The sequence below is a fragment of the Cibotium barometz genome, chromosome 58, assembly GCF_041138505.1.
Source record: "Cibotium barometz isolate CiBa-2024 chromosome 58, ASM4113850v1, whole genome shotgun sequence".
Taxonomy (NCBI): Eukaryota; Viridiplantae; Streptophyta; class Polypodiopsida; order Cyatheales; family Cibotiaceae; genus Cibotium; species Cibotium barometz.
Window position 1 is genome coordinate 31,790,376 of NC_141103.1, and position 26,426 is coordinate 31,816,801.

Here is a 26,426-nt window from a genome sequence, read left to right on the forward strand (position 1 = left end):
TGGCCGAGACTTAGAAAGTTTTATCAGTATATAAAAAGTAGAACAACTGTACTTTTAACTTGGTTGATTGTGGAACAAAAATTTTGATAACTAGATCAAGGAAAGTTGATAATCAAACCTGATTCGCTCAAAGCGAAAAGAGACCATCTTGTTTGTAGAAATTGGATTGATGTGGGTGATGTGTGGATTGATGTGTGAAAGGATCTGGAATGTGTGGATTGATGTGGTTGATGTGGATTGATGTGTGAAGTGATGTGGGTTGATGTTGATTGATGTAGTTGAGGTGGATTGATGTGAAGTGAGGTGTGGAATGATGTGGAGTTATGAGAAGTGATGTGTGGGATGTGTGAATTGATGTGGATTGGTGAGATTGATGTGGATTGAGGTGTGGAGTGATGTGGATTGATGTGTGGAGTGATGTGGATTGATGTGTGGAGTAATGTGGATGTTGTGTGGATTGATGTGGTTGATGTGAATGAATGTGGAAATGATGTGGGATGATGTGAATGAATGTGGAAATGATGTGGGATGATGTGAATGAATGTGGAAACGATGTAGGATGATGTGAATGAATGTAGAATGATGTGGGATGATGTGATGTGAATTGATGTGGAAAAATGTGGAATAATGAGAAATGATGTGGAATGATGAGAAATGATGTGAATTGATGAGGAATGATGTGGAATGATGGAAATTTTGTTTCGAAACTATATTTGTATGTGGAACCTATTTTTAAAAGATTGTTTTACGTCAAGAACGTTGGGGGAAGCATTTTAACTATCTTATGGAATGACGTCGTGGGGGATCTAAGTGCAACATGTTGCAACAGCTGAGGTCTCACGTGGAAGATCGGCTGAGGTCTTGACCAGCCTCGGTTCCATTAAAATGGTGAGCTTCCGGTAGTACGGTGGATTAGGGGCCAAGGAAGCGGCCTATGAGTGAAGCGCTAGGTCACCTGCAAAGGAGCCTAGAGGGTGATGACCATACGGTGCTCTAGGTCACCCAGGATACCCACACGTGCGTTGAGGAAGAAAATGAGTTGGAGTTGTTTTGTGAACACGGGCATGGATCTGGTTGATTGGCCTTGCTGGTCTTTAATGGATGATTTCATGGTTCTTTTAAATGGATCTTGTTGGTTGATCTAGCTGATCTTCAATAGAGAGTCCATATGGATTTTATGAGATTATACTCCTAGGAAGGTACTATGGGCTAGGAACTATTGAAAAGGCCCTTGAGTGACCAGGGGGTGAGCGTTCTAGTTGCCAATGATGCCATAGGTATGCTGAGGAAGGAATGAATGGAATACTTGATTATATTCCTAGTACTATGGGCTGCTAGGAACTCATTAGGGGAAGGTTGAGGTCTATAAGGGCCCTTTAAGCTACCATATTATGATTTTAATGACTTTTTGTTAAAATGTTAAGTTTCTTTGACTTTGGATACCTTCTTATTCTTCAAATGGCTGGAAGTTTGAATTTCAAAGTTTCCCACCAAAATTGAATTTAAAATTGAGTGGGCAAAACCATATCATGTGACATATCTATGGAAAGAGCTCAGCGCAAGTAGATTCTGGATCTCTAATCTCCGACAAATTTTGAGCTCATATGTAGAAGTTATGGATGTCCAAAATTTTAAAAACTTTTCCCCCCACTTTTTGGGAATGAAAAGTACAAAAAGGCATCTTCTAGATAATCTTTTGACCACCTTTAATCACCCAACATTTTTGTATACATGGCATCACATGATTGGCCCTTTTCCTTAATAAACTTTTAATAACATGGCATCTTAAAGGGCCCCTATAGACCTCAACCTTCCACTAATGATTGAAAAGGCCCCTAAGTGAAGTACTAGGTGAGCCTTAAGGGATTGACCAGGTGGTGAGCGTTCTGGTTGCCGATGATGCCATAAGTAAGCCTAAAGGGATTGACCAGGTGTGGTGAGCGTTCTTGTTGCCGAGATGATCCCATAGGTCTGCTGAGGAAGGAATGAATGGAATTTGGATTTTATGGTTGGAAAGTGGAAAAGTTGGAATTGGACCTTGGAAATGGAATGCTAAGGATTATGATGGAAACACTGTGGTTTTATTGCAATGCTGTTTTGGAAATAGTTGAATCTAAGAAAAGGTAATTTCATATTGGGTGCGTAAGTGGTGTGTCTATTTAAATTTTACATGAGTGTCAGCTAGGGGGCCTGGGAACTCTTTTCCCTGGTACACGGGGACAAAACATAACCAAATTTTTGTAATGGATCCTATCAATACAGTGGTTGGGCGGTTGGCTAACCCATGGGATTGGATGGGGTTAGGCTAGATTGATGGATTCCTATAATAAAATTCAATTCTGTTCAAGTTACGATAGTCGAAGTAAGTCACAGGATAATCCTTGTTCTATGGAAAAGAATCAACGGTTGTGCCTCTTTTGATGGGAAAAAAAGTGTTGGTCTCTATGAACCAAGTGCAAGTCCCTACGCATGGATTAGGTTAATTGGCCTTGCTGGTATTCAACGGATGAGTCCATGGCTCTTTTATATGGATCTATTGGTTGATCTTGCTGATCTTCAACGGAGAGTCCATCTGGATCTTTCTTATGTGATTATATTTCCAAGTACTATGAGCTAGGAACTATCGAGAAGGCCCCTGAGTGAACAGGTGGTGAGCATTCTGGTTACCAATGATGCCATTATTTATGACCTGTTTTTAAATGAGTGTTTTATGTCAAGAATGCTAGGGAAGCATTTTGACCATCTTGTGAATAAGGTCATGGAGACCTAAGTTATAAAGTTTCAAAAACAGCTGACGGAGAGTCAATGGAGGACATCCCACGTAGCAAGGTCAGCTGAGGTCTTGACCAACCTTAGTTAGATTTTAAATGGTGAGCTTCTGGTACAATGGATGAGGGACCAAGGAAGCAGCCTATGAGTGAAGCGCTAGGTGACCTGCGAAGGAGCCTAGAGGGTGCTGACCATACGGTGCTCAGGCTCTAGGTCGCCGAAGATACCCACGCATGCATCGGGGAAGAAAATGGAACAAGGAGTTAGAGTTGTTTTCTAAACTCGGGCATGGATCTTGTTGATTGGCCTTGCTGCTCTTCAACGAATGAGTGCATGCCTCTTTTACATGGATCTATTGGTTGAGCTTGCTGATCTTAAATGGAGAGTCCATCTGGATCTTTCTTATGTGATTATATTTCCAAGTACTATGAGCTAGGAACTATCAAAAAAGCCCCTAATAAGTGAAGAGGTGGTGAGCGTTCTAGTTGCCAATGATGCCATAGGTATGCTTGAATTGGCCAAGTGACCCACTGGCTTAGTCAAAATACAAAGGATAGTTAAGGCTCTTGACTACGTTAGAAGATTTCTCCTAGAGGTATCGCCTATGCTTTCTGGGCGAGGAAAGTTTTTGCTAGGTTCGATTTTAGAAGAGCCGCTGGACTAGTCCCTTTCCCAGACATTCGTGTGGGTGAGGCCCCGAGTGGGAAGCTCTGCCCTGCGTGTGAGGCTGCTACTTCTGCTATCAGCACTCCAGAGTTCAATGTGCAGAGAGGGCAGGGATCTCACAGCTGGTATGAGAGCAATTTGGTTGAAGTTGATAAACCAAGAAGCAAGAAATGTCAAAACTTTATGAGTTACTAGTGAAAGATTGTAATTGTGTGTTAAAATTGGTATAAATTGATATTCAGAATGGAAATTCATAAATTGGGAAATGGGTTTTTAGATGGAAGTACCGGAATTGTGTGGAATTCCCAACTTGCTTGAGGCCTAGATATGATGGCATTTACCTTATAGCACCAAGGACCGTGACCACCCGTATATATCGTGGGTATAATTGTAGCTCTATACTACTGACAATATATACGAGTGAATCTAAGACCTTGAAGTCATGAGCAAAAATGCTATCCTAGATGATGATTTTTCGAATGCTAGTTGATATGATTTTAGAATTCTGGTTGAAAATTGATGAATTGATTTGGATTTTGATTGAAGGATGATGATTTTTTGAATTCTGGTTGAAAGTAGATGAGTTGAATAAGTTATGATGATAATGAGTTGAGAAAATTCCAGTAATGATGTTAGTAACTTGGAAGATGATCAAGACTTTCAGCAGATCACTATGAGATAGTGGATTGTGCTGACAGATTGTTCGCAGCTTGACCTTTGGCCCAGTAGACCCAATTGTGGAATGACGATTCAAGAACATGTATAGCTGAAATTCCCATGTGGAATGTCCAGATTACTGCTCTGATGTACCTTTATTGTGTTAAGGATATGAATGAACTATTTTTTGATAATGAGTTCTGTATGTTTCTTCTTATAGAAGGGATCTTTATCCCAGGATTCTGAGAGGGTTGACCAAACTTTAAGGAACCCCAGAATCAGTTGGATCTAAAGTTTAGTTCCTTTTGAATTTAAATTAAAAATAAAGTGGTCTTTTAACCTAAGGGTCTTGGTTAAGTTGGAAAAATGGACTTGACAAAGAAAAGAAAGAGTCCCACCCCAGATAGCCGCACACCACAGCAAGAGCCAACACAATAGCTGATGTAGTGGAGGAAGAAAGAGGACGGATAGATATATGTCACCTCAAGTCTAAAATCTTCAGTTCCCTATCAGGAATTTAATTTTTGAACTTAAGTACCGGCCTAGGAGTAAGAAGATGATTTTATCGAGATTATCCTCTAGCTCGGAGATAAGGACATCTCGTGTTTTTTAAGTGGGATAGGATGTAAGATACCTCCCTCCAAATTTTGAGATGTAAAGATATAAGAATCTCCTCTTCAGTCTCTTGTAATCATCCCCCCTTCTGAAATGGAAAAAGATATTATTTTCCCTTGTTTTTGGTCTAGAGAGAGAAAATATTCTAGAGAGAGGTAATATAATTTTGAAATATTTTTAGATAAGTATTTTCTTCCAATCAATAGAAGTGATCCCCTGAAACAAAATTTTAAAAAGAGTTTTCCAATGTGCATTAGAAATTAATTGAAATGTGCACTAGACACCTTAGCCTAAGGGTACCTATTTTTTGAAAATTATGGATTAAGGTCCAAAGAGTGTTCTAATGGGACTATAGAATTAATCCAAGTGTTTGAGTAAGAAAAATTCAAGAATAAAATAAAATCCCCCAAAAATGAGTAAATTCTCACATAAGATAAAGAGTTGACTACTTAATAGTAAAACAATGGGAATTTTGACACCTCTCAGGAGGGTGAGTGGAGCTCATGAAAGAGGCACCTAGAATCTCCATCATTATCCAAAATTTTGAATCAAAAAATTGAGATATTTCATCTCTCCTCTCACCTCTTTCAATTTAGATTAAAAAAGTGGGCCTAATTAGTCGATCAATGGAAGCCTCTAGATCCTAGTTGGTGGCCTCCCTCACCTATAAATAGACCCTATTTCTTTTTATTTTCATCTTAGTGTATTTACATGCTAGTGTAATTTTCAATTTAGTATATTTTCTTCCTCCCTCTTCATTGGCCCTCCATTGTGAAGCTTTGGTGCTTCACTAAACCTCTTCTTCTCTTGAAGATTACCCTCTTTTCTGGTGGCCAAGCCTCTTCCTTGAGGGCTACACAATTCTTGCAAGGTAAAGAATCAAGAAAACCAATGGTAAGCCTAAATAATGAAGTTTATTCTCTCTTTTTGATATTAATCTTCTTCCTAACCTCCCTCATGCTTGGGAAGCATTTTATTTTATGGGTTTCCTCTTAAAAAAATGATTTTCTTGATTTATAATGAATGAATGTTTATGTTTATGCTTAGGTTTATGCATAAACTAATATTTAGTCTAAAAGTGTAAGTTTGAACATTCTCAATTCATAGAAAATGCGGGGAAGTTATGGCAAAATTTTATTATTAGAAAATGAAGGTTTATGCATAATAAATTTTATTCTAAAAGTGTAATTTAAAGCATTCTCATTTCATAAAGAATGCGGGAAACTATGGTGAAATTTTTCATTAGAAAATGAAGGTTCATTCATCATAAATTAAATTTTATGCTAGAAGAGGAACTTTGAGTATTCTCATTTTATAGAAAATGTGGGAAAACTATGGCAGAATTTTTATCATTAGGAAATGAAATTACGCATAATAAATTTTATGCTAAAAGTGGAGTTTTGAGCATTCTTCATTTACTAGAAAAATAAAGAAGGTTTTGCACAAATTCTCTAGATTTATTTAATTTATGAGAATTATGGAAATGACTATGAATATAATTCATCTAGATAAACATGAATTAGTATGTGTGCATAAATGTTTATGTTGAAAGAGGAAATATGGGTATAATTTATTATGTAAATCCCATGAGGTCGTATGCATAAATATTTTATTCAAAAAGAGGAACATTGAGCATATTTTATTTTAGAAAATTTGAGAAAATAATGGGAAAATACTCATAGGAATGCATCGAGAAAAGATAAATTTTAATTAGAAAGAGGAATCACGAACATATTTAACTTCTAGAATTATGAAGTATACGTCTAGATTCTTGAAAAATAAAATCTTGAATGGGGAAAGGATTTCCCAAAAAAAGATGAGAAACATGTGTAGTTGGATGAACGTAAATAATTGTGAGTTTGACCTATTCCTAGATACCTTGAGAGGAATCCGAAATTCTTGAAAGGATCGAGGATCCAAAAGTGAACAAAATTTTTGACTTAATTGAATTGAGTCGAGAAAAAGTTTCCTTTAACTGAGCCAAGTAATTGGCCGAGACTTAGAAAGTTCTGCTAGTATAAAAAGTAGAGTAATTATACTTTTAACTTGGTTGATTGTGGAACAAAAATTTCGATAACTAGATCAAGGACAGTTGATAATCGAACCTGATTCACTCAAAGCAAAAAGAGACCATCTTGTTTGTAGAAATTGAGAGGGTGTTGACCATACGGTGCTCGGGCTCTAGGTCACCCAGGATACCCACGTGTGAGTCGAGGAAGAAAATGGTTTGGAGTTGTTTTCTGAACACAGGCATGGATCTGGTTGATTGGCCTTGTTGGTCTTCAACGGATGAGTTCATGGATCTTTTAAATGGATCTTGTTGGTTGATCTAACTGATCAACCAACAAGATCTTGTTGGATGAGTTCATGGATCTTTTAAATGGATCTTGTTGGTTGATCTAATTGATCTTCAACGTAGATTCCATATAGATTTTATGAGATTATACGCCTAGGTACTATAGGCTAGGAACTATTGTTGAAAAGGCCCGTGATGAGTGACCAAGTGGGAGCGTTCTAGTTCCCAATGATGCCATAGGTACACTGATGAAGGAATGAATGGAATACTTGATTATATTCCTTGGTACTATGGGCTAGGAACTATCAAAAAGGTCCCTAAGTGAAGTACTAGGTGAGCCTAGAGGGGCTTACTAGGTGGTGAGCATTCTGGTTGCCGATGATGCCATAGGTACGCCGAGGAAGGAATGAGTGGAATTTGGATTTTATGGTTGGAAAGTGGAAAAGTTGGAATTGGACCTTGGAAATGGAATACTCAGAATTATGATGGAAACACTATGGTTTTATTGCAATGCTGTTTTGGAAATAGTTGAATCTAAGAAAAGCTAATTGCATATTGGGTGTGTAAGTGGTGTGTCTATTTAAATTGTGCATGAGTGCCGGCTAGTGGGCCTACAAACTCTTTTCCCTGGTATGCGGGACAAAACATAACCAAATTTTTATAATGGATCCTAAAAATACAGTGGTTTGGTGGTTAGCTAACCCATGGGATTGGATGGGGTTAGGCTGGATTGATGGATTCCTATACTAAAATTAAATTCTGTTCAAGTTACGATAGTCGAAGTAAGTCACAGGATAATCCTTGTTCTATGGAAAAGAATCAACGGCTCTGCCTCTTTTGATGGGAAAAAAAGCGTTGGTCTCTCTATGAACCAAATGCAAGTTCCTCCCTTGAATTGGCCATGTGACTCGCAGGTTTGGTCAGAATACAAAGGATAGTTAAGGCTCTTGACTACATTAGAAGATTTCTCCTGGAGGAATCACCTATGCTTTCTAGGGCGAGGAAAGTTTTTTCCGGTTTCGGTTATGGAAGAGCCGCCAGACTAGTCCCTTGCTCGGACATTCGTGGGTGACGCCCAGAGTGGGGAGCTATGCCCTATGCCTGAGGTTGCTACTTACACTGCCAGCACTCCAGAATTTGATACGCAGAGAGGGGAGGGATCTCACAGCTAGTATCAGAGCAATTTTGTGAGATCCCTGTTCCCACCGAGCAACGGATTCGGGGTACTAGCAACGGAAGTAGCACTTCATGCGCGGGGCAGGGACCCACACTCGGGGCCTCGCCCACGGATATCCGGACAAGAGACTAATCCGTCGGTTTGTCCAAAACCGAAACCGGAAAAACTTCCTTTACCCGGAAAGCATGGGCGATTCCACCAGGATAATTTTTACTCTAACGTAGTCAAAACCCTTACTGATCAAACAGATCCGACTGCATCTATAAAGATACTTGGTCAGATCAAGGAAGAAACTTGCACTTGGATCATTGGGATCAACGCTTTTTTCCCCACCAAGGAGGCACAGCCGTTGATTCCTATCCATAGAACAATTACTATCCGGGATTTACTTTATCTATCGTAATAACAAAAATTGAGTCTCGATTTACGGATCCATCAGTCCAGCCTAACCCCATCCGATCCCATGGGTTAGCCAACCGCCCAACCACTGTAGTGATGGGATCCAATTTGGAATTTGGTTAGGTTTTGTCCCGGGTACCAAGGAAAAGAGTTCCAAGGCCCCCTAGCCGGAATTTCATGCAAACATAAAACTAGCCACACCACTTACACACCCAATATGAAAATTGCCTTTTTCTTAGCATCAGCTAACTTTAAAACAATCCTTTAATGAAACCATAGTACCACTGATCACAATCTCCCAATTTATCCAGTTGATTCATAATTTTCCATCATTCCTTCATCAGAGTATCTATGGCATCATTGGCAACTAGAACGCTCACCACCTGTCCACACAGGGGCCGTTTCAATAGTTCCTAGCCCATAATACTCAATAATATAATCACTTATCAAGATGGACTCTCGTTGAAGATCAGCAAGATCAACCAACAGATCCATATAAAAGAGCCATGGACTCATCCGTTGAGGACCAGCGAGGTCAGTCAACCAGATCCATGCCCGGTTCCAGAAAACAACTCTTACTCCTTGTTCCAATATCTTCCTCGACGCACGCGTGGGTATCCTGGGCGACCCAGAGCCCGAGCACCGTATGGTCAGCACCCTCTAGGATCCTTCGCAGGTGACCTAGCGCTTCACTCATAGGCCGCTTCCTTGGTCCCTCATCCACCGTACCGGAAGCTCACCATTTTAATCGAACCGAGGCTGGTCAAGACCTCGGCCGACCTTGCTACGCGAGACGTCCTCCATTGACTCTCCGTCAGCAGTTGCAACTTTATCAGTTAGGTCTCCACGACCTTAATCACAAGACGGTCAAAATGCTTTCCCAGCATTCTTGACATAAAACAGCCATTTACAAACAGCATTTACAAACAGTTTACAAATACAATTTCTATATTAACTCTCATTTTTCCACATTATCCCTCATACAATCCACATTACTTATTCCACATTTCATTTATATGTGTACTCATCCAATCATATCATTTTCCATCTCTTCACTTCAGATTCCTTCACATCACATATCATATATTCACATCCATATCCACATCCATACATCCACATCCACATCCACATTCACATCCATACATCCACATCTACATGCTTAACTCCATTTTCACATCCTCATTTATACATCTACATCCCATATCCACATTCATACATACACATCCATATCCACATCCATATCCGCATTCATACATACACATCCATATCCACATCCACATGTATACATTCATTATCACGCCCTCATTCATACATCCACATCCACATACATACATACATACATCCACATCCACATTCCCATTCCCATTCACATCTATACATCCATATCTACATGCACATTTCATCCATACATCCACATCTATATCCTCATTCACATCCATACATCCACATTCATGCATCCACATCTATATGCTTATCTCCATTTTCACATCCTCATTTATACATCCACATCCCATATCCACATTCATACATACGCATCCATATCCACATCCACATGCATACATATATCCACATCCACATTCCCATTCACACATATACATCCATATCTACATGCACATTCACATCCATACATCCACATCTATATGCTCATTCACATCCATACATCCACATTCATGCATCCACATCTACGTGCATACATCCATACATACACATCCACATTTACATCCATGCATCCACATCTACATCCTCATTCACATCCATACATCCACATTCATACATCCATACATCCACATTCATACATCCACATATCCACATCCACATTCACATCCATACATCCACATCTACATGCTTATCTCCATTTTCACATCCTCATTTATACATCCACATTCCATATCCACATTCATACATACACATCCATATCCACATCCACATGCATACATACATCCACATCCACATTCCCATGCACATATATACATCCATATCTACATCACATTCATATCCATACATCCACATCTATATCCTCATTCACATCCATACATCCACATTCATGCATCCACATCTACATGCCTACATCCATACATCCACATCCACATTTACATCCATGCATCCACATCTACATCCTACATCCATACATCCACATCCACATTTACATCCATGCATCCACGTCTACATGCTTATCTCCATTTTCACATCCTCATTTATACATCCACATTCCATATCCACATTCATACATACACATCCATATCCACATCCACATGCATCTTATCATATCTTATCACTTCCCATATCTTTTATGCATACCTCTATGCATGAAATTCAATTATGCTAAAAGTAACACTTTTATAATAAAATATTCAACTTTTATGCATACCTCTATGCATGAAATCCAATATGATAAAAGTAACACTTTTGATATAAAAAAATTATCCTTTATGCATACTTCTATGCATGAAAATTAAAAATGATAAAAGTAACACTTTTGATATAAAAAAATTTATCCTTTATGCATACTTCTATGCATGAAAATGAAAAATGATAAAAGTAACACTTTTAATTAAAAAATTATCCTTTATGCATACTTCTATGCATGAAAATTAAAAATGATAAAAGTAACACTTTTGATATAAAAAATTTTCCTTTATGCATACTTCTATGCATGAAAATTAAAAAGGATAAAAGTAACACTTTTGATATAAAAATATTATCCTTTATGCATGATATTAAAATTCAATTTCTCCATGATTATAATAAAATTCTTTCAATTAATCTAGGATGATAATTCCTAGAATATGGTAGGAAGTCCTCTTTTTATGCTTTGAACGAAATTATTTTATGCATAATTTTTATAAAAATTTTGCCATAGCTCCGCTGCTATGACTGATAAATCTCAATTTTTTCTAAGGGATAAAGCTTATCATTAAGGAGATAATTAAAATGATCTCTAATTGGATCATTAATCTATAATGGATTGAATCATCAATATGCATAAACTAAAAGCATAGAAAAAAGCCATTAATTTGGCCTCAAGCATAGCTTAATCTTGGGTTAAGGAAAAGCTTTATGAAAAGCTTGATTTGGATTGAGAACGGTTCATGAGTATGACCATTTCTTGAGTGAGAGAGAGAATTTACATAAAAATCATTAGAATTTAAACATAAATGAAAATTAACTTCAATAGCATTATGTAACTCTTCACTACTATTCAAACTTCAATAGCATTAAAAAAAAACCATACCAATTAAACTTCTCAAGCTTGAGAGGGGTTGAGAAGAGAGAAACATTGAGAAATTATAGAAAGATCAATATTCACTAATTACCTTACAACTTGCTTGATTCTTTGTTCACGGTAGAGGCCCCCAACCAATCAATTGGTTAAGTATGTTGATGGAGCCACTAATAGGGATTGAAGAAAGAGGGAAGCTCCAAAAACTAGTGAATTATTAAATGAATTCACAGTTCTTGGCTTAGGTGGAGTAGAGTAACGATGCATAAACACTATATATTTTCCAACAAGGGGGAGGCTTCTATTTATAGGAAAAATTAAGCTCCTAACCAAACAAACTGATTCTAGAATTTTCTAAATCAGTTTGGTCAATATTTGACCATTTTTAGGTCAGTTAAGCTAACTTTTTGGAACTAGACTTGAATGAGGAGAGAGGAGAGATGAAATATCTCAATTTTTATGAGTTTAAAACTCATTCAAGCATGTGAATTATGCACCTCCTTTAAAGAACTCCTCTTCCTTACATATGTGTCATAATGGAATCATTTTAATATTGCTCATAGTTTTTTTTTACTAATAATCCTTGTACATTTTCAACTCTTCATCTTATGTGAAGTATGCACCTCCTTTAAAGAATTCCCCTTCCTTACATATGTCATATTTTTAATATTGCTCATAGTTTTTTACTAATAATCCTTGTACATTTTCAACTCTTCATCTTATGTGAAATATGCACCTCCTTTAAAGAATTCCCCTTCCTTACATATGTCATATTTTTAATATTGCTCATAGTTTTTTACTAATAATCCTTGTACATTTTCAACTCTTCACCTCATGTGAGCATTTACTCATTTTTGGGTATTTTCTTTTTACAAGTTGGATTTATCTCCTCCCTACACATGGATTGATACTATTGGTCCATAGGAACCTTAATTGGACCATAGTCTAAAGATTTCTGAAAATCTAGACCCTTAGACTAAGGTTCTTTATCCCTATTTCCAATTAATTCCAATTGCACATTGGAAAATTCTTTTTGAATTTTTGTTTCAGGGGAACTCATCTGAATTATAAGAGATATTTTTCTATCCAAAAATATTCAAAATCTGAATATTCTCTCTCTAGAATAATTTTTCTCTCTCTAGGCTAAAATAGTTAGCAACAGGGTCTTTATGTTTCTGAAGAGGGTTGATTACAGGGGAAGATACTAGACATCAAAAAGGGGTTGGGGGAGGAATCTTACATTCTACCCCACTTAAAAAACGCGAGATGTCCTCATCTCGCAACTTGTGATAATTTCGCAAGATTCACGAATATGAGACTTAGAAAAAAAAAATTAATCAAGATTAACCACCAAGATAAGTCTTAAAGAGAGCAAGATTCAAAATACGAATAAGATTTAAACTTTATTCATTCTCGGAACTTATACAGTAAAGATAGAGGAACTCTTTACACTTCCATAAGCCCGTCCATCATATGGTCACAAAAGCAGTCCTCACAAGCTGCACAAGTATAAGGTAACTCATCTATGGGAATGATTCTGTGGGTTATTGCTGCGCCTATCTCAGTGGTATGAGGTGTTCTAACAAAAGGACCTCTGAGAGGCAAGCCAAAAACGGGGTAAAGGCATATCTTCTCATGAGGAAGAAAACACGCCAGTAAGAAGACCCGCTCAGAAAACCCAGGATGCCTTGATCTCATGACGCAGTAGTATCGGGGACCCAAACCCAAAGCTTCAATAACCATGGCCAAGCGGACATTGTTACGAAAGTGCTGCTGACCCCAGGGTGTTACCCTAGTTATGTTTTGATAGGTCCGCCATTTGGTTTGCGCTACAGAAGTTCCCAAGTGAGGGAAAAGTGAGCGCTCATACTACTCTATAAAATCCTTCTTCACAGATTCACTTGCGTCTTGAAGGTGAGGAATCATTATGGATAAAACTAGTTCTTGTTGCCAAGCCATGAAGGAGATTAAGAAAGAAAAGAGATCGATGGAAGTAAGATTACTGTGAGCGACAAGTAAAAGTTACGATTTATATAAAGGAAGGAGCTAGCGTAACTTAGAAGCCAACGGTAACTTGCCACTGAAGTTTTACCGTCTTTCCATGATTTGGGTTTGACACATTTTTCTATAGAAGGCATTAAGAATTTTGAGATGAAGAGATAAAAGAAGCTTGTAGGCTAAGTCACCTACTTTCATTGAATTCAGATATAAGGCTCACAATATCTGGGGGATAACTTCTTAAACTCCCCAATAGATAAAGAACTTCTTTTGGGCCGTACTCGAATGAAAAACCAAAACCTTGGTATCCAAAACACCGATTTTCACTTCTGAACTCATTGTTCTGAAACCTTAAAATAGGCGTGACTCCTGAGAAGTATTCTAGGAAAAGGGTCTTCCTTTTTTAAACAGAAACTTTCTTTTATTTTAGAGAGGGAATAATTATAAGATCAGAAAGGGAGATTCTTACTCCTGTATACCTCGAAGGTTGGGGAGGAATCTTACATTCTACCCCACTTAAAAAGTGCGAGATGTCCTCATCTCGCAAGGTAGAGGATAGCTCTTTTTCTTAAGATCCAATTTTATTCTGGGGTTCCTTATATTCTGGTCAACCCAACAGAACACTAGGATAAATATCCCTTATATAGAACTCATCATTAAATAACAATTCATTCAGATTATATCATTCATATCTTTAACATGATAATGGTCCATTAGACCGAAAAGTTTCCTTCGGAACATTCCTCCACGGAAATTTCATTCAAGCAAGTTCTCAATTGACATCCCTTAACTTGATCTACCGGTCAAGTATTAACAGCAGCAATCTGACAGCACAACCCACTAATCTCATAGTGATTTGCTGAATTCGTTATCATCATTCTAGTTATGAATATCATCACAGGGACTCGTCCCATTCATCCTCACTGAGGTTTCGCTCATCTTATTACATTTCAATTTTCAGGGATCATCATTTTTCAATCAGAATCCAAATCAATTCATCAATTCTCAAACAGAATTAAAAAACATATCAACCACATTCGAAATCATCCTCTGGATAGCATTAACGCTTATAATTTCAAGTCTTAGATTTACTCGTATATACTGTCAGTAAAGAGCTGCAGTATACTCTCGGTATATACGGGTAGTCACGGCCCTTGGAATTATAAGGTAAATACCATCATGTCTAGGCCTCAAGCAAGTCAGGGATTCTATATAATTGCGGTACTTCCATCTGAAGACCCAATTACCAAATTACGAATTTTAGTTTGAATATCAAATTATATGACCTATATCACACAATTACAACCTTTTTGTGTTTCTTGATAAATTTTTGACATATTTGTCTTCTCAGTTGATCTTTATTAACCAAATGCTCTGATACCAACTGTGAGATCCCTGTTCCCACCGAGCAACGGATTCGGGGTACTAGCAACGGAAGTAGCACTTCATGCGCGGGGCAGGGACCCACACTCGGGGCCTCGCCCACGGATATCCGGACAAGAGACTAATCCGTCGGTTTGTCCAAAACCGAAACCGGAAAAACTTCCTTTACCCGGAAAGCATGGGCGATTCCACCAGGATAATTTTTACTCTAACGTAGTCAAAACCCTTACTGATCAAACAGATCCGACTGCATCTATAAAGATACTTGGTCAGATCAAGGAAGAAACTTGCACTTGGATCATTGGGATCAACGCTTTTTTCCCCACCAAGGAGGCACAGCCGTTGATTCCTATCCATAGAACAATTACTATCCGGGATTTACTTTATCTATCGTAATAACAAAAATTGAGTCTCGATTTATGGATCCATCAGTCCAGCCTAACCCCATCCGATCCCATGGGTTAGCCAACCGCCCAACCACTGTAGTGATGGGATCCAATTTGGAATTTGGTTAGGTTTTGTCCCGGGTACCAAGGAAAAGAGTTCCAAGGCCCCCTAGCCGGAATTTCATGCAAACATAAAACTAGCCACACCACTTACACACCCAATATGAAAATTGCCTTTTTCTTAGCATCAGCTAACTTTAAAACAATCCTTTAATGAAACCATAGTACCACTGATCACAATCTCCCAATTTATCCAGTTGATTTATAATTTCCCATCATTCCTTCATCAGAGTATCTATGGCATCATTGGCAACTAGAACGCTCACCACCTGTCCACACAGGGGCCGTTTCAATAGTTCCTAGCCCATAATACTCAATAATATAATCACTTATCAAGATGGACTCTCGTTGAAGATCAGCAAGATCAACCAACAGATCCATATAAAAGAGCCATGGACTCATCCGTTGAGGACCAGCGAGGTCAGTCAACCAGATCCATGCCCGGTTCCAGAAAACAACTCTTACTCCTTGTTCCAATATCTTCCTCGACGCACGCGTGGGTATCCTGGGCGACCCAAAGCCCGAGCACCGTATGGTCAGCACCCTCTAGGATCCTTCGCAGGTGACCTAGCGCTTCACTCATAGGCCGCTTCCTTGGTCCCTCATCCACCGTACCGGAAGCTCACCATTTTAATCGAACCGAGGCTGGTCAAGACCTCGGCCGACCTTGCTACGCGAGACGTCCTCCATTGACTCTCCGTCAGCAGTTGCAACTTTATCAGTTAGGTCTCCACGACCTTAATCACAAGACGGTCAAAATGCTTTCCCAGCATTCTTGACATAAAACAGCCATTTACAAACAGCATTTACAAACAGTTTACAAATACAATTTCTATATTAACTCTCATTTTTCCACATTATCCCTCATACAATCCACATTACTTATTCCACATTTCATTTATATGTGTACTCATCCAATCATATCATTTTCCATCTCTTCACTTCAGATTCCTTCACATCACATATCATATATTCACATCCATATCCACATCCATACATCCACATCCACATCCACATTCACATCCATACATCCACATCTACATGCTTAACTCCATTTTCACATCCTCATTTATACATCTACATCCCATATCCACATTCATACATACACATCCATATCCACATCCATATCCGCATTCATACATACACATCCATATCCACATCCACATGTATACATTCATTATCACGCCCTCATTCATACATCCACATCCATACATCCACATTCATGCATCCACATCTATATGCTTATCTCCATTTTCACATCCTCATTTATACATCCACATCCCATATCCACATTCATACATACGCATCCATATCCACATCCACATGCATACATATATCCACATCCACATTCCCATTCACACATATACATCCATATCTACATGCACATTCACATCCATACATCCACATCTATATGCTCATTCACATCCATACATCCACATTCATGCATCCACATCTACATGCATACATCCATACATACACATCCACATTTACATCCATGCATCCACATCTACATCCTCATTCACATCCATACATCCACATTCATACATCCATACATCCACATTCATACATCCACATCCACATCCACATTCACATCCATACATCCACATCTACATGCTTATCTCCATTTTCACATCCTCATTTATACATCCACATTCCATATCCACATTCATACATACACATCCATATCCACATCCACATGCATACATACATCCACATCCACATTCCCATGCACATATATACATCCATATCTACATCACATTCATATCCATACATCCACATCTATATCCTCATTCACATCCATACATCCACATTCATGCATCCACATCTACATGCCTACATCCATACATCCACATCCACATTTACATCCATGCATCCACATCTACATCCTACATCCATACATCCACATCCACATTTACATCCATGCATCCACGTCTACATGCTTATCTCCATTTTCACATCCTCATTTATACATCCACATTCCATATCCACATTCATACATACACATCCATATCCACATCCACATGCATCTTATCATATCTTATCACTTCCCATATCTTTTATGCATACCTCTATGCATGAAATTCAATTATGCTAAAAGTAACACTTTTATAATAAAATATTCAACTTTTATGCATACCTCTATGCATGAAATCCAATATGATAAAAGTAACACTTTTGATATAAAAAAATTATCCTTTATGCATACTTCTATGCATGAAAATTAAAAATGATAAAAGTAACACTTTTGATATAAAAAAATTTATCCTTTATGCATACTTCTATGCATGAAAATGAAAAATGATAAAAGTAACACTTTTAATTAAAAAATTATCCTTTATGCATACTTCTATGCATGAAAATTAAAAATGATAAAAGTAACACTTTTGATATAAAAAATTTTCCTTTATGCATACTTCTATGCATGAAAATTAAAAAGGATAAAAGTAACACTTTTGATATAAAAATATTATCCTTTATGCATGATATTAAAATTCAATTTCTCCATGATTATAATAAAATTCTTTCAATTAATCTAGGATGATAATTCCTAGAATATGGTAGGAAGTCCTCTTTTTATGCTTTGAACGAAATTATTTTATGCATAATTTTTATAAAAATTTTGCCATAGCTCCGCTGCTATGACTGATAAATCTCAATTTTTTCTAAGGGATAAAGCTTATCATTAAGGAGATAATTAAAATGATCTCTAATTGGATCATTAATCTATAATGGATTGAATCATCAATATGCATAAACTAAAAGCATAGAAAAAAGCCATTAATTTGGCCTCAAGCATAGCTTAATCTTGGGTTAAGGAAAAGCTTTATGAAAAGCTTGATTTGGATTGAGAACGGTTCATGAGTATGACCATTTCTTGAGTGAGAGAGAGAATTTACATAAAAATCATTAGAATTTAAACATAAATGAAAATTAACTTCAATAGCATTATGTAACTCTTCACTACTATTCAAACTTCAATAGCATTAAAAAAAAACCATACCAATTAAACTTCTCAAGCTTGAGAGGGGTTGAGAAGAGAGAAACATTGAGAAATTATAGAAAGATCAATATTCACTAATTACCTTACAACTTGCTTGATTCTTTGTTCACGGTAGAGGCCCCCAACCAATCAATTGGTTAAGTATGTTGATGGAGCCACTAATAGGGATTGAAGAAAGAGGGAAGCTCCAAAAACTAGTGAATTATTAAATGAATTCACAGTTCTTGGCTTAGGTGGAGTAGAGTAACGATGCATAAACACTATATATTTTCCAACAAGGGGGAGGCTTCTATTTATAGGAAAAATTGAGCTCCTAACCAAACAAACTGATTCTAGAATTTTCTAAATCAGTTTGGTCAATATTTGACCATTTTTAGGTCAGTTAAGCTAACTTTTTGGAACTAGACTTGAATGAGGAGAGAGGAGAGATGAAATATCTCAATTTTTATGAGTTTAAAACTCATTCAAGCATGTGAATTATGCACCTCCTTTAAAGAACTCCTCTTCCTTACATATGTGTCATAATGGAATCATTTTAATATTCCTCATAGTTTTTTTTTACTAATAATCCTTGTACATTTTCAACTCTTCATCTTATGTGAAGTATGCACCTCCTTTAAAGAATTCCCCTTCCTTACATATGTCATATTTTTAATATTGCTCATAGTTTTTTACTAATAATCCTTGTACATTTTCAACTCTTCATCTTATGTGAAATATGCACCTCCTTTAAAGAATTCCCCTTCCTTACATATGTCATATTTTTAATATTGCTCATAGTTTTTTACTAATAATCCTTGTACATTTTCAACTCTTCACCTCATGTGAGCATTTACTCATTTTTGGGTATTTTCTTTTTACAAGTTGGATTTATCTCCTCCCTACACATGGATTGATGCTATTGGTCCATAGGAACCTTAATTGGACCATAGTCTAAAGATTTCTGAAAATCTAGACCCTTAGACTAAGGTTCTTTATCCCTATTTCCAATTAATTCCAATTGCACATTGGAAAATTCTTTTTGAATTTCTGTTTCAGGGGAACTCATCTGAATTATAAGAGATATTTTTCTATCCAAAAATATTCAAAATCTGAATATTCTCTCTCTAGAATAATTTTTCTCTCTCTAGGCTAAAATAGTTAGCAACAGGGTCTTTATGTTTCTGAAGAGGGTTGATTACAGGGGAAGATACTAGACATCAAAAAGGGGTTGGGGGAGGAATCTTACAAATTTGGTCTAAGTTGATAAACCAAGAAACAAGAAATGCCAAACATTTATGAGTTACTAGTGAAAGATTGTAATTGTGTGTTAAAACTTGTATGAATTGATATTCAGAGTGGAAATTCATAAATTGGGAATTGGGTTTTTAGATGGAAGTACCACAATTGTGTGGAATTCTCAACTTTCTTAAGGCCTAGATATGATGGCATTTACCTTATAACACCAAGGACCGTTGACCACCTGTATATACCGTGGGTATAACTGCAGCTCTATACTGACAATATATACGAGTGAATCTAATACCTTGAAGTGAATCTAATACCTTGAAGTGAATCTAATACCGTGGGTATAACTGCAGCTCTATAATGACAATATATACGAGTGAATCTAATACCTTGAAGTCATGAGAAAAAATGCTATCCTAGATTATGATTTTTTGAATGCTGGTTGATATGATTTTAGAATTCTGGTTGAAAATTGATGAATTGATTTGGATTCTAATTGAAGGATGATGATTTTTTGAATTCTAGTTGAGAGTAGATGAGTTGAATAAGTTATGATGATAATGAGTGGAGAAAATTCCAATAATGATGTTAGTAACTTGGAAGACGATGAAGACTTTCAGCAGATCACTATGTGATAGTGGATCCTGCTGACATATTGTTCACAGCTTGATCTTTGGCCTTGTAGACCCAATGGTGGAATGACAAATCGAGAACCTGTATAACTAAAATTCTTGTGGGGAATGTCCAGGTTACTGGTCTAATGGACCACTATTGTGTTAAGGATATAAATGAACTATTTTTTGATAATGAGTTCTATAATTTTCTTCTAATAGAAGGGATCTTTATCCTAGGATTCTGAGAGGGTTTACCAAACTTTAAGGAACCCCAGAATAACTTGGATCTAAAGCTCAACTCCTTTTGAATGAGCGTCTTGGTTAAGTTGGAAAAACGGACTTGACAAAGAAAACAAAGAGTCCCACACCAGATAGCCTCACAGCAGCAAGAGCCACCACAATAGCTTAAGTAGTGGAGGAAGAAAGAGGACGGATAGATTTATGTCACCATTGATGATCAAGTCTAAAATCTTTAGTTCCCTATATATATATAGGCAGTGATGTGTGTGAACACACTTAGGACCGCCGGGGCACTTTTTCCCTCTTTAGGAGGTTTTTTCCCCCGGCTTATACGCCCATTATTCTAGGGCTAACTTATCTTTTATACATTGACACAATCTAGTACATTGTGTGTTGTGTGCATTCTTGCTTCTTCTCCAAGCTTTGTGTGCATTCCTGCAACCCTAATTCCAACAATTGGTATTAGAGCAGGCATCGGCTCCAAGGGATATGTCGCTAGCACCCTCCGACTCACGTTCTTCGATTGAGGTGAGCTATCATGAGCGCTTACAAGTCCCTATACTGTCACCTCACAGTCTTGAGCGTTCTCAAAAATTACGTCTGAGGTCGTTTAGGGCTCTGTTTTTGCATTACAAGTTCTATACAGGTGTTTTCGTCATTTTGTGCAGAAATTTTGATAGTGGAGTTTTCTGTAAAAAACAGGCATACGTATTCTATTGTGGACCGTGCTACATAGCACGAGTTGTTTTATGTTCAGTCTTTGCTTCATTGCAGGTAACTTTTGTGAAAAGATGCAAGAGGGAAGAGAGCTTGAGCTCTTGCAAGCACACACACACTCACAAAACCCTAATAGAGAACACACAAGGTGAGAGGCTGAAAATCTTCTCCTTCTTCACTCAATACTCAACACACCATATACAAGATAAGAGTACACATAATATGAAAGGTACTCAACCAATACATACGAGGGTTCTCTATAGTGTGAACCCAACTAAATGAGGTGGCGCTATAACTATGCCAGTCTCTAGAATGGCTGTTACACAGCCTGTCATCCCACTGGCTGCATATCACCGAAGATCTCACCAACCATGCCAATGGTGTAAGTGTGAGGCCTATCCCCCAAGCAGGCAGGTCATCAGTGTCCACCGCCTCACTAGACGAGCTCGATATCTCAACACTCCCCCTCGAGCTCAACTCCATCTCATGTACACCAAGCAAAGCCCTGAATCTGCAGAGCTTCTCTGTACCCAATGCTTTGGTGAAGATGTCAGCTACCTGATCCTCTATGCTGACATAAACAAGGTCAAGGTCTCGTGCCAATACCTTCTCTCTGACAAAATGGTAGTGGACCTCTATATGCTTCATGCGAGCATGAAAAACTGGGTTGCTGGGGCCAACTGTATAGTGCTAATGTTGTCACAGAAAATGACAACTTGTCTATCCACTGATAGACCCAAATCTGCAAGTAGCTTTCTCAACCAAGCTACCTCACATGCTGCCATAGCAGCTCCTCTATACTCGGCCTCTGTACTAGATAGAGCAACCGTAGGCTGCTTCTTACTGCTCCAAGTCATAGCAGCACTCCCCAAAGAAAACATGAAGCCACTGGTAGATCTTCTATCTAAGATACTACCAGCCCAATCAGCATCTGTGTACCCATGTACACATATCTATGTCCCAGTCTCATAGAATAGTCCACAATGCAAAGTAGACCTCACATACCTCAGTATGCATCTCAATGCATCCAAATGCGGCTTTCGTGGAACTTGCATAAACTGACTCACCAACCCAACAGCATAGCTCAAATCTGATCTGGTGATCGTCATGTAGATCAAGCTTCCTACTATGTGCCTATACATAGTAGGATCCTCCAAGATCTCTCCTGAATCTACACTCAACTTGCCATTCTGATCCAATGGCACGGAAATAGGCTTACAGCCTGTCATACCATACTTGGACAACATGTCCAAGCCATACTGTCTCTGCAGTAATCCAATGCCATGTGGTGACCTAATCACCTCAATGCCCAAGAAATATCTGAGCTCCCCCAGATCCTTCATCTCAAACTTCTGTCTAAGCAAGATCTTTACATCAAAGATCTCTGCATCATGGTCCCCCGTAATGATCAAGTCATCTACATAGATGACAACAAGCACAACCCCTCTATCATCGTAACTCACATACAACGAGAAATCTGCATTTGGCTACATGAAAGCCAATAGTGACAAGATATTCAAAAATCTTGTCAGACCATGCTCTTGGTGCTTGCTTTAAGCCATACAAGGCTTTCTTCAACCTGCAAACATGCTCAGGGTGACCCACATCCTTATAACCAGGTGGCTGCAACATATACACCTCTTCTTGCAAATCCCCATGCAAGAATGCATTCTTTACATCCATCTGATGTAAAGACCATTGCTTTGACGCAGCCACTGCTATCACAACTGTCACTTTGCCATCTTGGCAACTGGGCTGAAAGTTTCCTCATAATCAATGCCATATGTCTGTGCATACCCTTTGGCTACCAATCTAGCCTTATACCTGTTTATGCTTCCATCACTGTTATGTTTTACTTTGTACACCCACTTGCATCCAATGGCTTTCTTGCCTTTAGGCAATTGCACTAAATCCCAAGTCTCATTTCCATATAGTGCATCCATCTCCTCATCCATAGCTTTCTCCCAACACACATTTCCAACAGCCTCATCAATGCATGTGGGCTCTACAACCTGCACAACCTTTGCCATATATGCATAGTGATGTGCCACATAGGTAAACCTCTGCACAGGGTTTTTCACTCTCCTTGATCTTCGCAGCTTTTCATTCATGGCTTCCATGGCCTTCTTTACACCACGTGTTCTCATAGCTGGGATCCGAAGCTCCTCATCAAGGCTCATCTTTGAGCCACTAGACTCTCCATCAACATGAGAATGCCCTGCAGAAATGTCAGGCATACCAAGGGGCTCAACCACTTTCTCTTTTCCTTTACGTGATGTACTAATCACATTTGTAGGACTGACCCAGCCTGCCACTCCATGGTCTATCAACAGACCCAGTAGATGAGGACTCTCCTGGTCCACTCAAAGATTGTGATTGCTGACTTGCATTCTGCGTAACCACACTTCCACCCACATCAGCCCCAACAGGTCCTTTTTCAGCAGCATACCAGCTGCTCATCTCATTAAAGACAACATCCCTGCTTACCCTCAACTCACGTGTAGCAGGGTTATAACACATGTATCCCTTTTGCTCAAGGGAATATCCAATAAACACACATTTTTCAGCTTTTGGATCCAGCTTAGTTCTCAGCTCATCTGGCACATGCACATATGCAATGCATCCAAAGACTTTCAGATGAGACAAATCAGGTTTTCTGCCAGTAAACCTCTCTTTTGGAGTTACATCATGTATGGCTGCAGTTGGAGTCCTGTTCATGATGTATATTGCTGTAGAAACAGCCTCAGCCCAATAGCTATGCGGCATATTCTTCTTTCACATCACATCCATCCATCCATTCATTCCCATCTATCTAATTCACATTATATCCATCCATCCATTCATTCACATCTATCTAATTCACACCTTATCTCATCACATCTATTCATAGAATTTAAACATAGAATTTAAGAGAAAACTAATTTTTGATATAAAGATTCTCTACGCATCTATTTATGCATGATTTAAATTTAAGGAATATAACACTTTTGAAATAAAATTAAATCCTTTATGCATCTTTTTATGCATAAATTCAATTTTAATGAGAATACTACTTTTGAAATAAAATTAAATCCTTTATGCATCTTTCTATGCATAAATTCAATTTTAACGAGGATGACACTTTTGAAATAAAATTAAACCTTTTATGCATCTTTCTATGCATAAATTCAATTTTAACGAGGATGACACTTTTGAAATAAAAATAAATCTTTTATGCATCTTCCTATGCATAAATTAAATTTTAACGAGGATGACACTTTTGAAATAAAAATAAATCTTTTATGCATCCTTCCTATGCATAAATTCAATTTTAATGAGAATAATACTTTTGAAATAAAAATAAATTCCTTTATCCATGTTTCTATGTATAAAATCAAAATTAATGAGAATAACTCTTTTGAAAAAAAAAATTCTTTATGCATCTATAAATTCAAAATTAAAGAGAATAATTCTTTTAAAATAAAAATAAATTCCTTTATGCATCTTTCTATGCATAAAATCAAAATTAATGAGAATAACTCTTTTGAAATAAAAATAAATTCCTTTATGCATCTTTCTATGCAAAAAATCAAAATTAATGAGAATAACTCTTTTGAAATAAAAATAAATTCCTTTATGCATCTTTCTATGCATAAAATCAAAATTAATGAGAATAGCTCTTTTGAAATAAAAATAAATTCCTTTATGCATCTTTCTATGCATAAAATCAAAATTAATGAGAATAACTCTTTTGAAATAAAAATCAATTCCTTTATGCATCTTTCTATACATAGAATAAAAAAAACACTTTTAGAATACACAAACAGAGGGGATTATTCTTTTTGAATAACATAAAGATAAAACTTATTTTTCACAAAATTTTAAAAAAATCATCATAACCTCCTTTGTATGGCTGACCATTTCTCAATTTTTACATCCTAAATCTACTTAGAATTTACCCTAAGATGAATTAAAACACTCTAATCTAATCAATTTTCACTTCTAAAGAGCAATCAATAGGAAAAGTTTAACTTATTTTGTTTGTTTCTCATTTTAGGATAAAGAAGGGTTGAAATTCTTAATGAAGAGAAGAGGGAAGCCTTTCCATCAAGGCATAACATCCAATTTCACATTAAAAAAAAAACAAGAAATCAAAAAACCATAGAATAGAATTTAAAAAAAAGTAGAATTTCTAACTTACATGGAGTTTTGTGAGCTTTCCTTTGGCTTGAGGGATTGAGGGTTCTACTCTTGCTTGGATTAAGAGTGGCCACCAATTCTTTGTAGAGGAATTAGTCAAAAAAGTGAATTATCAAAGAATTCAATGTTTTTGGATCTAGGAAGGAGTAGAGTAACAATGCATAAAACACTATTAACCTTTACAAAGGGGGAGGCTTCTATTTATAGGATAAAGTGAGCCTCTAACCAAGCAAACTGATTCTAGAATAATCTAGATCAGTTTGGTCACTTTTTGACCATTTTTAGGTCAGTTTAGCTTACTTTTTGGATCTAGTTGAAACAGGAGAGATGAAAATATCTCATTATTCGTGAGTTTACAACTCATCCACACATGTGAAATTGGAGCCTCCTTCACGAGGTAAATTCTTCACAGAGGTGTCAAAAATGCATCATTTCCTCTAAATATCTCTTCTTTTTTAACTAATAATATTGTCCTTAGTCAACTCTTCATCTTATGTAAGTATTTACTCATTTTTGGGAGATTTTCTTTTATTTATCTCCTCCCTACATTTGGATTAATCTTATTGGTCCATAGGAACCTTAATCCAAAATTTTAAAAAAATCTGGACCCTCAGGATAAGGTCCTTTTTACCTATTTTCAATTAATTTGAATATGCACATTGAAAAGTTCTTTTTGAATTTTTATTTCAGGGGAAACCATTTTAAACACTAAGAGGATTTTTATATCCAAAATTATCTCAATTTTAAATTACCTCCCTCTAG